The following is a 13,770-nucleotide window of genomic DNA, read 5'->3' on the forward strand; positions in this document are numbered from 1 at the left end:
AATAATTAGAATTTTGGATTATTATTATTATTTTGGGAATAATAATTATTGGAATAATTATTTATTGGAATATATAAGTTGGAATAAAAAGTCCCAATTTTGGAACAAGGGTTTTCACGTGAAAAGGAAAAGAGAAGCGGCTGAAAGAGAAAAAGGGCAAAAGGCAGAACAAGAGAAGAGGAAGAGCTTGAAGCTGCAGAATTTGCCGGATTAACTCAGGTAAGGGGGTTTATCGTCGATTTAACGGGTATTATATGATAATATGTCATGGGTAGTGATAGACCTTGAATTACTTCTGAATTGGATGATTATGGTGAATTTGTGAACCTTTGGGAGGAATGAAATTGGGGAAGAATCGAGAGGAAATTCGTAGGAATTTGATGTAAACGTGTTAGGTTTGGTGTAATCAAATAAGACATGAATTGTGTTGACAATGAGGACGATTAATTGATGTAATTTGGACTGTGGAAGGTTGGATCGGATAGGTTTCGTAATAGGGAAAACCATTGTAGATCTGAAATCTGGTTTCTGTAGCAGAGGGTTCTGTTCGCGCGCGATTCGCGGCGCGAAGCCCCGTTCGCGGCGCGAACTGTCAAATCCAGAAGGGTTCTGTGACGCACCGTTCGCGGCGCGAACCCTCCTGCGCGGCGCGAACTGTGCTGTGCAGAAGTGGATATTAAATTGTGATTTCTGTGCTGTGGTGGTGCAGTTTTGGCTGTTTAGGCTGAGTGATGTGATTTAGCTGAGGACCGATGTATTAGGGATCATTTCCCGTTGTTTTGAGAGGCATAGGTATTAGTAGGGTGTGCTAATACTATGATTGATTGTGTGGCATGATATGATATGCTTTCGTGATAATTGTGTTGATGATATGTGATGGTGTGCATTATGCTGTAAATGTACCAGTTATGTATGCATTGTGAATAGACTGTTGTATGACTTATGGTGTGAGCATATTGTCTATTCTTGAGTTGTTGTTGATGCTGCATTGCTAGATGATTAGCATGCATGGCATAGCCTGTGGGGCTGTAGCTAATTCCCATGGTGAGGAATTAGTGAGTGAATTCTTGTTGAATTGTTGTTGATGTTTGCATACTAGATGAGTAGTGTGCATAGTCTAGCCTTTGGGCTGTAGCTAATTCCCATGGTGAGGAATTAGTGAGTGAGTCACTAGGTCTCAAATGAGTGGGACTAGTGAGCTTAGTAGCCGTATCCGGAGGGATCGGTGAGCTTGAACTGTAAGTTCAAGAAGAGTCGGTACCGCATATGTTGAGTCTCATTGCATAATGAATGTATGGCATATAATATGATGGGATGTATTCCAGTATTATATGTGTGTTGTATTGTGTTGTTGATGTTGAGTATGGTTGGAGATTATACATATGTGATAGGTTGTGGTTGAGTATGATATTTGAATTGATGCTGCCGTTATTGAGTGTGTAGTCTGGTTAGGGTGATTTGATGCGTTAGTTACTTAACATTACATAATGTTGTATAATGCTTATTATATTGATTGAGGAACTCACCCTTACACCTATTTTTCAGGTAACGAGCAGTGAGTTGAGTAGGAGCTAGTGCTTGGAGTCTAGTGTAGTCTCCTAGTGGGTCATGCTCTGATAGATGTAACATCGGGATGGGATGTTTGAATATTTTATTGATTGGTTGTGAACCATTTTGCATGTAATATGTTACATGTTTGGAATAATTGAGCTGTTTTCTATCCGCTACGTATTATGCAGATACTTTATAATTTGAGTTAAATAAATGAGCATGACAGGAAATTATGATGATCGTTGTGAAATGATTGTGTGACACCCTTCGGGGCATAATTACTCTGATTGATTTATTATTATTTTAATTACATAATTTGGGGTATTTAGAAGGGTGTTACAGTTAGCGGGACCTGTCCCATATGCATCTGATAAAGTTGTTCCCTATCAGTATAATGCTACCATGGTGGAGAATGGTCAGGAGGTTCTGTTGCCTGTGACAAATTCTGTGATAAATATAGCTGATATCGCGAAGGTGACCCGTAGTGGTCGTGTCTTCGGTCCGGTCTTTCAGAAAGAGGTAGAAGAGGGTGCAGTTAGTAAGAAGGTGGATATGCCTGTGGTGAATCTAGTTAGTGCTCCAGTATGTCAGTCTGGTGAATCCAGCAAGCTGAAGCCTAATGATGATGATGAGGTATAAAGATTGATTAAGAGGAGATAATTTAATATGGTGGAGCAGCTGCTCCAAACCCCGACAAAGATTTCAGTGTTGTCCCTGTTGATGAATTCTAAAGTACACAGAGAAGCATTGCAGAAATTATTAGAGCAAGCCTATGTGGAGCACGACGTGACTGTGGATCAGTTTGACCACATTGTGGCTAACATTACTTCTTGCAACAATATGAGTTTTTGTGATAAAGAACTTCCTGAGGAAGGCATAAATCATAATCTTACACTACATATTTCGATGAATTGCAAGGAGGATGCGTTGTCTAATGTGTTGGTCGATACTAGTCCATCTTTGAATGTGTTGCCGAAATCAACACCCTGCCCAAGCTCTGCAAGACTGATCCAAACCCTCATTTCCATAGAATTTCTGAAGATTTCTCTTGAAATCGAGATTGAACTTCATCTTCTGTTTGAAAGTTCAAACTCCAGAAATTCACTTCCATTTTCATCTCAATTGGCTTATGAAAGTAAGAGGAAGAGAAAGAAAGCAAATCAAGGTCAAGATCAAGTGAAATTGGATCAACTCGAAGGTGATTTTTCAGAAACATCATCTCTTCAATTCTCTCTCAATTCTTCACCATTCTTTGGGATTTTTGTTGGCTGAAGTCCTACCAATGTAGGCAATAAGATAGAGTTGCTTTGAGGTTAAACCGAAGCAACTCAGTTCATGATCCTCAAAATTTAAATCCCTGTATCTTTTTATATACTTGGAATTAGAAAAAATTGAGGCCAAATTCGAGCTCATGAGCATTTTTTCTTTAAATCCATGTCTTTGTTTTTCATTTTGGTGATGGTTGATGTTGAACCAGTCCGGTGAGGTCCACCGGAGCCCTAGCTTCGGTGAAGTGTTGTCACACCTCTCAACCACATGATCCATTCAAAATGTTTTAATCTTAGCCCTTAATTCTGATTACCACGCGTACAACGCATTTGACTTGCTGCATGGTGGAACGCGCGCGTGTGGCCATCAGATCTGCCACCTCAATTAATGAGGGAGATCTGATGGCCCATGATTTTCCATATTTTTTTATTTTTCATTTAATTGTGTTATTTTGATTAATTCATATTATTTTCATTTTTAATTCAAAAAATATGGGACTTTCACAAAAAATCTTTAAATATTTTCCTCTTTCATTTCTGAATTAAAATTATTTTTGGGATTAATTTTGATATTTTTCATGAATTAATTGTTTTTGTGCATATTTTAAATTGTTTAAAAATACTTCTGACTTTTCAAAAATCATGAATTTTTTTGTGTAAGGTCCTTTGACCTTGTTTGACTTAGGATAAATCTCTTGGCCATTTATTTGGTGTTTTGAAGAGGTTTTAGGTTTCGGCCAAACTAAATTTAATTTAAATGCATTTTTAATTTGATTTTAATTGAGTAATTGTATATAAATTATGTTGAGCCATTTTTATTATCTTGTGATGTTTGACTATGTGTTTGGGCCTTGGTCAAGGTTGACTTGACTTTTGTTAAGTTAAAATCATTGGATTTAGGGGATTGATGAAATGTACATTTCATCTCCAAAAATGAATGAATAATTTTAATTTGATAAAATTCCTCCCATGACGAATTTGTGTTTCTCTCATCTCCCCTCCCTCTCCATCTCCAATCCCATTCTATTCTATCCCTTTCATTGACCAATGAAATCTCAAAATCCTAAGGCTAATTGGTTGATCAATAACTTTGTGTTAGATGAACCAATACAAGTATGGATGAGATAGGTCCGTCCCTTTGATATTTTTCTTTTAGTGTGTGGTATGTTTTAAGAGTTTGGTTCATCTTACCAAATCTCTAACATGCATTAGCACCTAAATATTTATTTCCCGACCTCAGATAGTTATGACTTCTACATAAATCCAATTACGATTGCTTAACATAGAGCTAAATTTGACCCTTAAGGCATAGCATTCTAGTAAGTGACATTGTAAGTCTCCCATCTTTCATGGTATTGTGTGAAAACTTGGCATTTTTTCCTTCCTTTGGAAGATGTCTTGGTTCAAGAATCCATGCCTGTGAATAGATGGTTGAGTGTTCTCCAAAGAATGACTTAATCAATTGAAAGGCAAAACTCCACTAACATCTAATTAACTTTGACTAACACTAACTATTATTAACTTTGCTTAATTTCAAGTCATTTACTTAGGCAATTTAATTTCAAGTCATTTACCATTCATTTTTCATTTACATATCATTTAACTTGTTTATGTTTATGTCATTTTCACTTTGCTCATTTGAGTCATATATTGTGATTGTATATATTTGTTTGTGTATTTTCCTTGTGTTTGTGGTCTTAGGACCTTAAAATACTTAATAAACAACAAAAACCCTAAAAAATGTTTGTGGGGACTGTTGGGTTTGATCTGAGCTTTTGGACTAAGAATTAGGAAACATTCCATATGCAAAAAGGACTTGGAAAATGCCAATATTTATGAGACCAAGTTATTGTGATTTGAACTTTCATCTGATGCAAGTATTGGAATCCACTTAAGTTCATCTGCTACATGGTCTTGATGCAACTATTATTTTGATCTCATGCTACACCTTATTCTGAGCAAAAATCAAGAAGTATTTCATCTGATACATAAGAAGACAAAGAAGACTATTAGCTAGGGATTTGTCTGCTTGGATGTGGCCATCTTTATTTGATGCCTTGCTCTTCATATTGATAACTGCTTCCTGATTATTACTTGATTCAAAGTCCAAAGGGAAAGTGGGTTTTCTATATGACATTCTTATCTGTTGGGTTGCATCCCATTGGTCAAATTTTTTCAACTCTTAACTTTTAATTTTATGCTTAGGATTAGTCTCTTCATCTCCTCCCACTTCTTGAATTTCAAAATCTCTCCCCCTTTTCAAAAACTTTCTTTACTTGTGATTTTAAAACTTAGACTTTATTGCAAACTAGAAACTTTGGCCTTATGCCATTGCTTTTTTTAAAACTCTCTTCTTAAATCAAACTTGTAAATGAACTTAACCATATTGACTTAAAATTTCAAAAGACAAAAAGAACTAACACTCATTTAAACTTTTGGGTTTTTTGTGTCTCTTTTAAACTTAATTTTTGATTATAATCAATCCACTCATTTTGAAATTGTTACCACGAACTACAAGATTTTGATCCCTCATTTTTATGCTGGTACGTAGGCACAAGTCCGAAGGTCTTGTAACACACAAAACATAACCAGTGAGTTCTTTTCTCATCCCCACACTCTATTTGTTGATAACATCTTTTATACCAAAAACACATACACACATAAAAAAGGGCTCCGTAGGAGTACCTAGGGCACTTTGGATGCTAACACCTTCCCTCTGTGTAACCAACCCCTTACCTGTAATCTCTGCCATTTTATTAGTTTTGATTTGAAAACTTCTTATCTTTGGATTTTGTTCGTACTTTTCCCTTTTTCTTTGGAAACAATAAAAGCGCAGTGGGCACTCTGGTTTTATTGACGTTAAGTTTATCCATAGCTTAATGGTCATGAATTTACCATTACACATACCATAAAATTTGATAAAGATTGACAAGTGCAGGTTGGGGTTTTCAGTAGGTAGTCCATCAAACTAATTTTGTTGCACCATACCTACAAGAGAGGGCATAATTTCGAAATTATTAGGCCCCACAGTAGGATGGACTATGCTACATTATGGTTCCTCATTGGTGGGAACATCATAGTCCTTAAGTGGACAATTATTGCCAACCATAATTTGCTTTTGTCTTAGTAATCAGTGCCTCTCGTGTAAGAAATGTTCGATTTTATCTATCAACTCGACGAGATATCATGCACTGTGGGATCTTCACATAAAATCAAACGAAAAAGATAGCAAGAATTTCAAATAAGAAAAAAATGTCTTAGTCTAGATGGCGATGAAGTAGAATAAAAACAGTAGAAAAAGTTGGTCCTTGACAATAGCATCAAAAATTTGTACACCACAAGTATACAACAATACCAAAGTAGTATAAAAGATTTATCGTTCTCACGAAGACTAATTTTCTAAGTAATGAACTCTATCATTTCTATGTTTATCTAAAGCGATTAAATTTTGAATTTGGAAAAATAATTTTGAACACATAATACTATGCTTAAAATAAGACCTATGGTACTTAATTTTTATCTCAAATAGTCTCGCATACACTCTAACCTCAATACGAGAAATAAGCAAATTATAGAAAAATAGAGTTACCACTAAAACAATGAAATCCACTAAAAAAACTTCGCTCCAACAAGTAGAAACAAGGGCGTGGGACATATGTTCTTGGCCACTCACAAGAGCCCCACATAAAGGTCTAATTACGAGTACCATGAAGAAAGATTTGAGAATAAGTAAGAACTTCCTCAAGCACGACACATGTATTTCTTACCTCTATCCAACTTCCTAATGTTTAATCTAACTAGAGACGAGGATCCACATATAGCGCTAGATTAAGTGGAAGCAACTCTAATAATCAAAATTGTATAAAGCTTTGCACGCATCCGATCCAAGTATTTTATTCATTGTCGCACTCAAACTACTTCTCATTCTTTTATTGACTTAAAAGTTAGAATACTAACTTTATAAATCTACTTCATCCCGTTATATCAAAAATTCTCTCCACCGCATCTAAATCATTTTTTACTTTGTCATCCACTATTTATGATTTCAGAACCTTATGCAAAGTAAAATAGATTTAACCATTACGCTGATACAATTTTTTAAATGTATTTTGAAAATCACCCTAATAAGTAAGCAGCCGAAATCATAATTCATGAATGATAGTTTATGTAGTACTTTGAAGTTTTATGGATTATCAATATCTTGTAGTTAAAATTAAATTAAAATCTAAATTTAGTTTTTTAATAATTAAATATAAAAATATATAATGTTAAATTAAATGATTAGATAATAAATATGTATTACTTATTTAAATAAATTAGAGATTTCAATTTCCCGCAATTATAACATTTTTCAATTCGAAGTATTAAACTATACAAAAATAAATTATTTTAAAAAATATATAATTATAGTTTTTGTCTCCTATTTTATCTAATTTATAAAATTAATTTATTAATTTATAGTTTTAGTTTTGCTAAAGAGTTTTACTTTCCCTCTTATACTTTTTCCCTTAAACTCAATTATATTTTTATTTTTTAAATAATAAATTATTTATAAAATATGACAAATTATTGTAGATAAACACATAATTGAACTTTATAGATACATATATAAATTAAAAATTACATTCTCATCTATATTTTATAAAAAATGAAAGAGAGATTAAAACTATTTAAATTTAAAATAGAAGATTAAAACTGTTTAAATTAAAATAAAATAATTAATTTTATGAATCAAACAAAATTTGAAGAACAAAACTACAATTTAATAAAATAAAAAAGTTAAATAGAATTGTGATTGTCATCAACTTATAATAATCCATTCAAACTCAAGAAGTCATTCATGTAGTTCTAGAAGGGGTTCTAAATTGTTAACACGTTATATGAATGCGATAGTATTTGACTATTGAGTATGGAGAAGAGAGCAATTAATAAGCATTAAATTCCACCGGCTTATTTTGCCAAAGAAGTGATTTCCAACCATTATCTTTGAAAATGTATGGCTCAACAATTTTTCTTAGCCTTTGGAAAAGCAATTTATTTACTTCTAAAAGAAACATGTGCATCTTGTGCTTACTGGCTAACTTTGTACATCCTCTCGTGTAATAGTATATATTAAGCGATTTATGCTTTGGTCAAAGAGCAACAATATTTTCTTGAAAACGACTATAGGATTAAAGAATTATCAAATGATACAATTTTGAATTACTCTATTCGATATTTCAACTCGTTAGTTTTGGTGAATTTGTGTTCTCTACGACACTAATAAACTCTTATATAAGCGATTGTTGTATATACATACAATTTTTTTTGTTTAAATATATAGATTTATATATATATGATATATATATAATATATATATATATATATATATATATATATATAATATATATATATATATATATATATATATATATATATATATATATTATATATTTATTGGATAAATCCGTTAAATGTTAAATTTGATTTGATTTTAATTTTTAAAATTAAAATTCGCAGAAAAATCGTAGGTATTCTACAAATATTTTTTTGAATATTTTTGCGAATTTTAATTTTAGAGACTAAAATCAAAAGAATTTTAATATTAAGGATTATTTCCAAATAAAAAAAGAGACAGAGACGAATATCAAAAACACGCAAATTTACAATGACCAAATAAGATTTTTTTTAAATAATCAAAATTTTCAATTAAAATTCTAAAATAAAATTATTTAAAAATATTTATCAAAATAACCATTTTTTCAAAAACATCTAACATAGACGCCAGGTGCATTGACACATCCAATGAAAATATTATTCATTGGCGCCACATGCACTGACGCATCCATGATCATGGCGTCACTAGGAGTGGTGCATGCATGTGTAAGAGCTACATGCAATGATGCATGCATAGTCCACTATGCGCCAATGCATTTGGTTACTGCTCCATCACTCCACTTATAAATACACAACATCATCCTCCCACAATTTTTCTCACATCTTCTTACTATCTCATTCCAATTTTCTTCATTCTCCTTCCATTTTTCTTTAAAATGTCTTCATATTCATATATGTGTCCTTATATTCACAAGAGAAATGTCGATTTAAGTTTTTCAACAGTGCAACCTCCGATGAATATCCGACTTTGGAATGTATATACGTTCGAACATCTTAATAGGACCTTGAACCATTGGTTAGATGGAGAAATTGCACGGGATGAAAGGATCAGAAGAACTCAATATATCTGCAATACTCAACCTATCAGCAACAAATACTCAAACACATTCACAAAATGTCTCTATTGACCATGGGTGATGAACATCGAGGAACAATCGACAATATTGCGTCATTTGTATGTTATTACTTATTCTATATTGTTTATTACTTATTCTTATTTCCTAACAAAATGTCTCTATTGTTTATTACTTATTCTAACTTATTTCTTAATTATCTTTTGTTAGGACCCAAAGAGATTTCAATGTCGTGTACATGAATATGTACCACACGACCCTTTGATAGAACCATATCTACAAGGATGCGATTTTGGTAATCTACTCAACATATTCTCATACTCAGTTGACTATAAATTTATTCTTGCTTTGTTAGAAAGATGGAGACCCGAGACCCACACATTTCACCTTCCTTTCGGTGAGTGTACCGTCACACTTGCGGATGTCTACATGTTGTTAGGTCTATCTATCGATGGTAAAACCGTAAATGGTAGAGTTAACCAAGATAACTCTATATGCAGGGAATTGTTGGGTGCCCCTTTGTGTGAAAACACAACTACAAGACAGACTTCGGATCAACCTAGGGGTCAAGGTATTAATTTAAAATATCTTAAACAATATTATTCAAGTATAACATTAAACGAAGAATCTACTAAGTATGAAAAGATAATTAAAGTTTGATGTTATATTATGATTCTATTTGCTAATTTTTATTTCCTGAAAGTACTGGTAATATGATAAATATTATGTATTTGTCGTTGTTATGAAACATAAATAAAGTAGGCACATATAGTTGAGGTTCATCTCTTTTGTCCCATCTATATAGTTCGTTGTGTAAAAATGCCAAAAAAATACTTGTACATTTTATTCTTGCGCCTATTTGCTACAAGCATGGAGTGGGTCAAGAATGTTGTCACTCGCACCGATCAACGAGAAGCCATTCACATTCCCCTACGCCACAAAGTAAGTTTATCTTAAATCTTCTAATTTGTTAAACTTTATACTATAGCTGACTGTAACTAATATATTTTCAATCTTTTCGATCTAGGTGGTCAGTTAAGGGGATGAACTATAACAGGTATCCCAAACACGTTGTAGTAGTCTATCGCAATCTTTTAGACCACATTGGATCAGATGATGTATTACTACTAAACAAATCCACTTTTGATTTTAAAAAATTATCCAATTACATATCCTCTAATCATGTCAATTTCTTATATAGTTTATCTGGAGGCCGTATATGAAAAGATAATCATTGTTGCTTGAAGGTTTTTCTAAGGATTTGAAACTTCAATGTCAAGTTATCATTGTTAAATGTGATAGTCAAAGTGCCATACATATGTTAAAGAACCTATCATTGGAGAACCAAGCATATTGATGTGAGATTGCATTTCGCCAGAGAGATAATCAAGCATGGAGAAGTCCAAGTGTTGAAGGTTGTCGACTGATGACAATGATGATGATATGATCATCAAGATATTATCGAGTAGCAAGCTCTTCCGATGTATGCCATTGATCATAAAATTGCATGACGAAAGCTAGTTTGTTCCCTTGTTAGTGTAGAGTTTGTTCAAATGTGGAGATTTCTATTATTTTGGATCGAACTCTAGCCTCGACAAAGGTAACTTCATGGTTCGACAGTAGTTGAAGGTGTGCATACCATAGTTGAAGTTCGTTCTTGCATGCTGAAATATGTTAGTTTGTTGTTTAAGTTAGCATGTTAAATTAGTCCAGTCTGTTAGGCCAATTATTCAGTATGTTAGTTGAAAGTTAAAGTTTAGTTTTCTTATAAATAGCATATTAGTTCTCACTTCTCCATCAATCCCTGATAATTCTAATCAGAGGGAGAAAATGGTGTGGTTGAGATTCAATTGTACACATTGTTTTCTAATGTGTAATTGAATCAAGAATCCAGTTTCTAACCACTTTGATTGTTTTTTCTCCTCTCTTCTATCTTTTCGTTTTTTTGTAGTTTTCTTCATAATCAAGAAACTGATCATACTCTATTTCTGGACATCGATTTCACAACATCCATAAGCTTATAGTTGACCCTTCTTGTATACTCTTAGGTTGAATACAATTTACCCTTCATGAACCTCTCTCCTTTTCTTTTACTTCAAGGCGTTCAGCGGACAACAAGAGGAATTAAACTCGGATGCAAATTTCTTGACAGAGTCCAATAAGCTGAGATCTAACTCTATAGCACTAACTTTAGTTAAGGGAATGTCCTTGAGTATTGTATCTTTCACATCTTTAGCAGCAATCATATTTCTCACACCCATAATCATATGAGCACCACGCAAAGCAAACACACAAGTAGTCTCTCTTGTATATAAATTCCGAGAATTCAATAAATAATTCATAAACCATCTATTTCAATATTTTTAGGTTGATGGTAGTTCATTAGCACAACCTTAGTTGTTCAATCAGAACTAAATCAGATTTTTTTTTTAAAATAACTAACATTTTAAAATAAAATACCAAAATAATCAAAATTTAAAAAAATATACCAAAATAACCACCTTTTTAAACTGATGCGTCAGTTGAACTGGCGCATCCAATTAACCTAGAGAGGAGGCGCCATTGGAGTTGGCGCATGCTCCCAATGGCTTTGCACCTAGGCTCCATGCCTCTTGGCGCATGCATACACTACATACTGTATGCTGTAGTGTATGCGCCAATGCATGTGACGCATACACCTTTAATTTTTTTAAAAATTTTAAATGTTAAATTTATAATTAAATAAAAAAAGTATTGAAAATGAAAATTATATTTATATTATAATGAAAAATTACATGGAATTGCCAAGAAATTCAATGACCCCCCCCCCCCCCAATTGAAACACCCCCATGTTCCACATACAGGTGCATTGGTCTGTCTTCGAGATCTCCCACGATTTTCCTGAGGTGTTTGGGGTCTTTGAGTGCTGATATGATTCAATGGTGGCTGGTGTGAAGGTTTGGTGGAAGGTCCAACAGTATTTGATAGATGTGTCATCATTTGTTCCCAATAGTTGGGGGAGTTTTCGCCAATGGTGCTTCCGTAATTGAGTTCGGTGCCCATGTTGTCGTAGTTGGGTCGTTGTGGTTGGGTGAATTGTGGACGGTATGGTTGGCCGAATTGGGACATAAAATCAGTTTGGAAATGAATCAATGGTTGCTAGGGGGTACTATAGTCAAACAATGGTTGGGTGTTGTGGCGATGGGATGTTTGAGTGGTCATTGGTGGGGGGCTACGATGGCATGAATTGCATGAATCATTTGGGCTATAGACTGTTATGATGGCTGCGTATGGTTGTTTGCGGGTAGGGTTTGATTCTTGTTTTTGAGGTTAGGTGTGTGGCATGAATGGGTTGTGAGGTTGGGTGTTTGGTTGTTGGGTGTATACGGTAGGGTGATGGTGTGAGGTTGGTCGTTGGGTTTAGGTGGGTTGACATTGTTGTTGGACAGGGATTTTTTGTTGGGCGTATGATGATGAAGCTAGTTGGCGTGGATCAATCAAATATCTTGGCTCAGACACAAATTATGGCGTTGTAACCGACATAAACCATGTCATATATTGTTGAGTTGATCTAGCACCCTGTATGATTGGTTCGTTTAAGATGTGTTGTCGTTGATTCCTCCAATGATGACACATCTCTTTTGCGAAGTCTCTCCAATCGGAATAATCCCATTGGGCATCAACTCTTTGTTGATGACAATCTCCCAAACACGTCGGAGGTTCTAGAATTTGTTGCTGCATGCCGAACTGCAGTTTTACCCGGTCACTCTGGTGCATCTCCACAGTAGTGAATCAGATAATTGGTGTTTTTGTTGTCCAAACTACATCATCATCATGGTTAACCTGATGATCAAGACCTAGATATGACCTCCAGATAAAATGTACAAGAATATGACATGATTAGATGATATTTAATTTGATAATTATTTTTAAATCAAAAGTAAAATTGTGTAGGAGTATTACATCGTCTGGTTCAATGTGGTCCAATAAATTGTGAAAGACTACTACAGCGTGTTTGAGACACCTGTTGTAGTTCATCCCTCTAACTGGCCACCTAGATCAAAAACATTTGAAAAATATTATTTACAGTTAGTTGTAATATAAAGTCTGATAAATTAGATGGTAAAGTTTTAAACTTACTTTGTTATAAAGGGGAATATGAATGGCTTCTCGTTTACTAGGGCGAGTGACGACATTCTTGACCAACCCCATGCTTGTAGCAAATATGAGCATGAATAAAACGTATAAGTATTTTTTTGTGGCATTTTTACACACCACACTATATAGATGGGCCAAAACAGTTGGACCCCAACTATATGTGCTTACCTTTTCGTAACAACGGTAAATACATAATATTTACCGTATTACCAGTACTTTCGGGAAATAAAAAATTATCGAATAGAATCATAATATAACACCGAACTTTAATTATTTTTTCATACTCGATAGATTCTTCGGTCAATGTTATACTCACATAATATTGTTTGAGATACTTTAAGTTAATACCTTGACCCCTAGCTTGACCAGAAGTATCTCTCGTAGCTTGGTCGTCACACAAAGGGACACCCAACAATTCATTGAAAATATAGTTATCCTGGTTAACTCTACCATTTACGGCCTTACCATCGATACATAGACCCAACAATATGTAGACGTCCTGAAGTGTAACGGTACACTCACCGAAAGGAAGGTAAAATGTGTGGGTCTCGGGTCTCCATCTCTCCAACAAAGCAAGAATAAAT

The sequence above is a fragment of the Lathyrus oleraceus genome, chromosome 3 (assembly GCF_024323335.1).
Source record: "Lathyrus oleraceus cultivar Zhongwan6 chromosome 3, CAAS_Psat_ZW6_1.0, whole genome shotgun sequence".
Taxonomy (NCBI): Eukaryota; Viridiplantae; Streptophyta; class Magnoliopsida; order Fabales; family Fabaceae; genus Lathyrus; species Lathyrus oleraceus.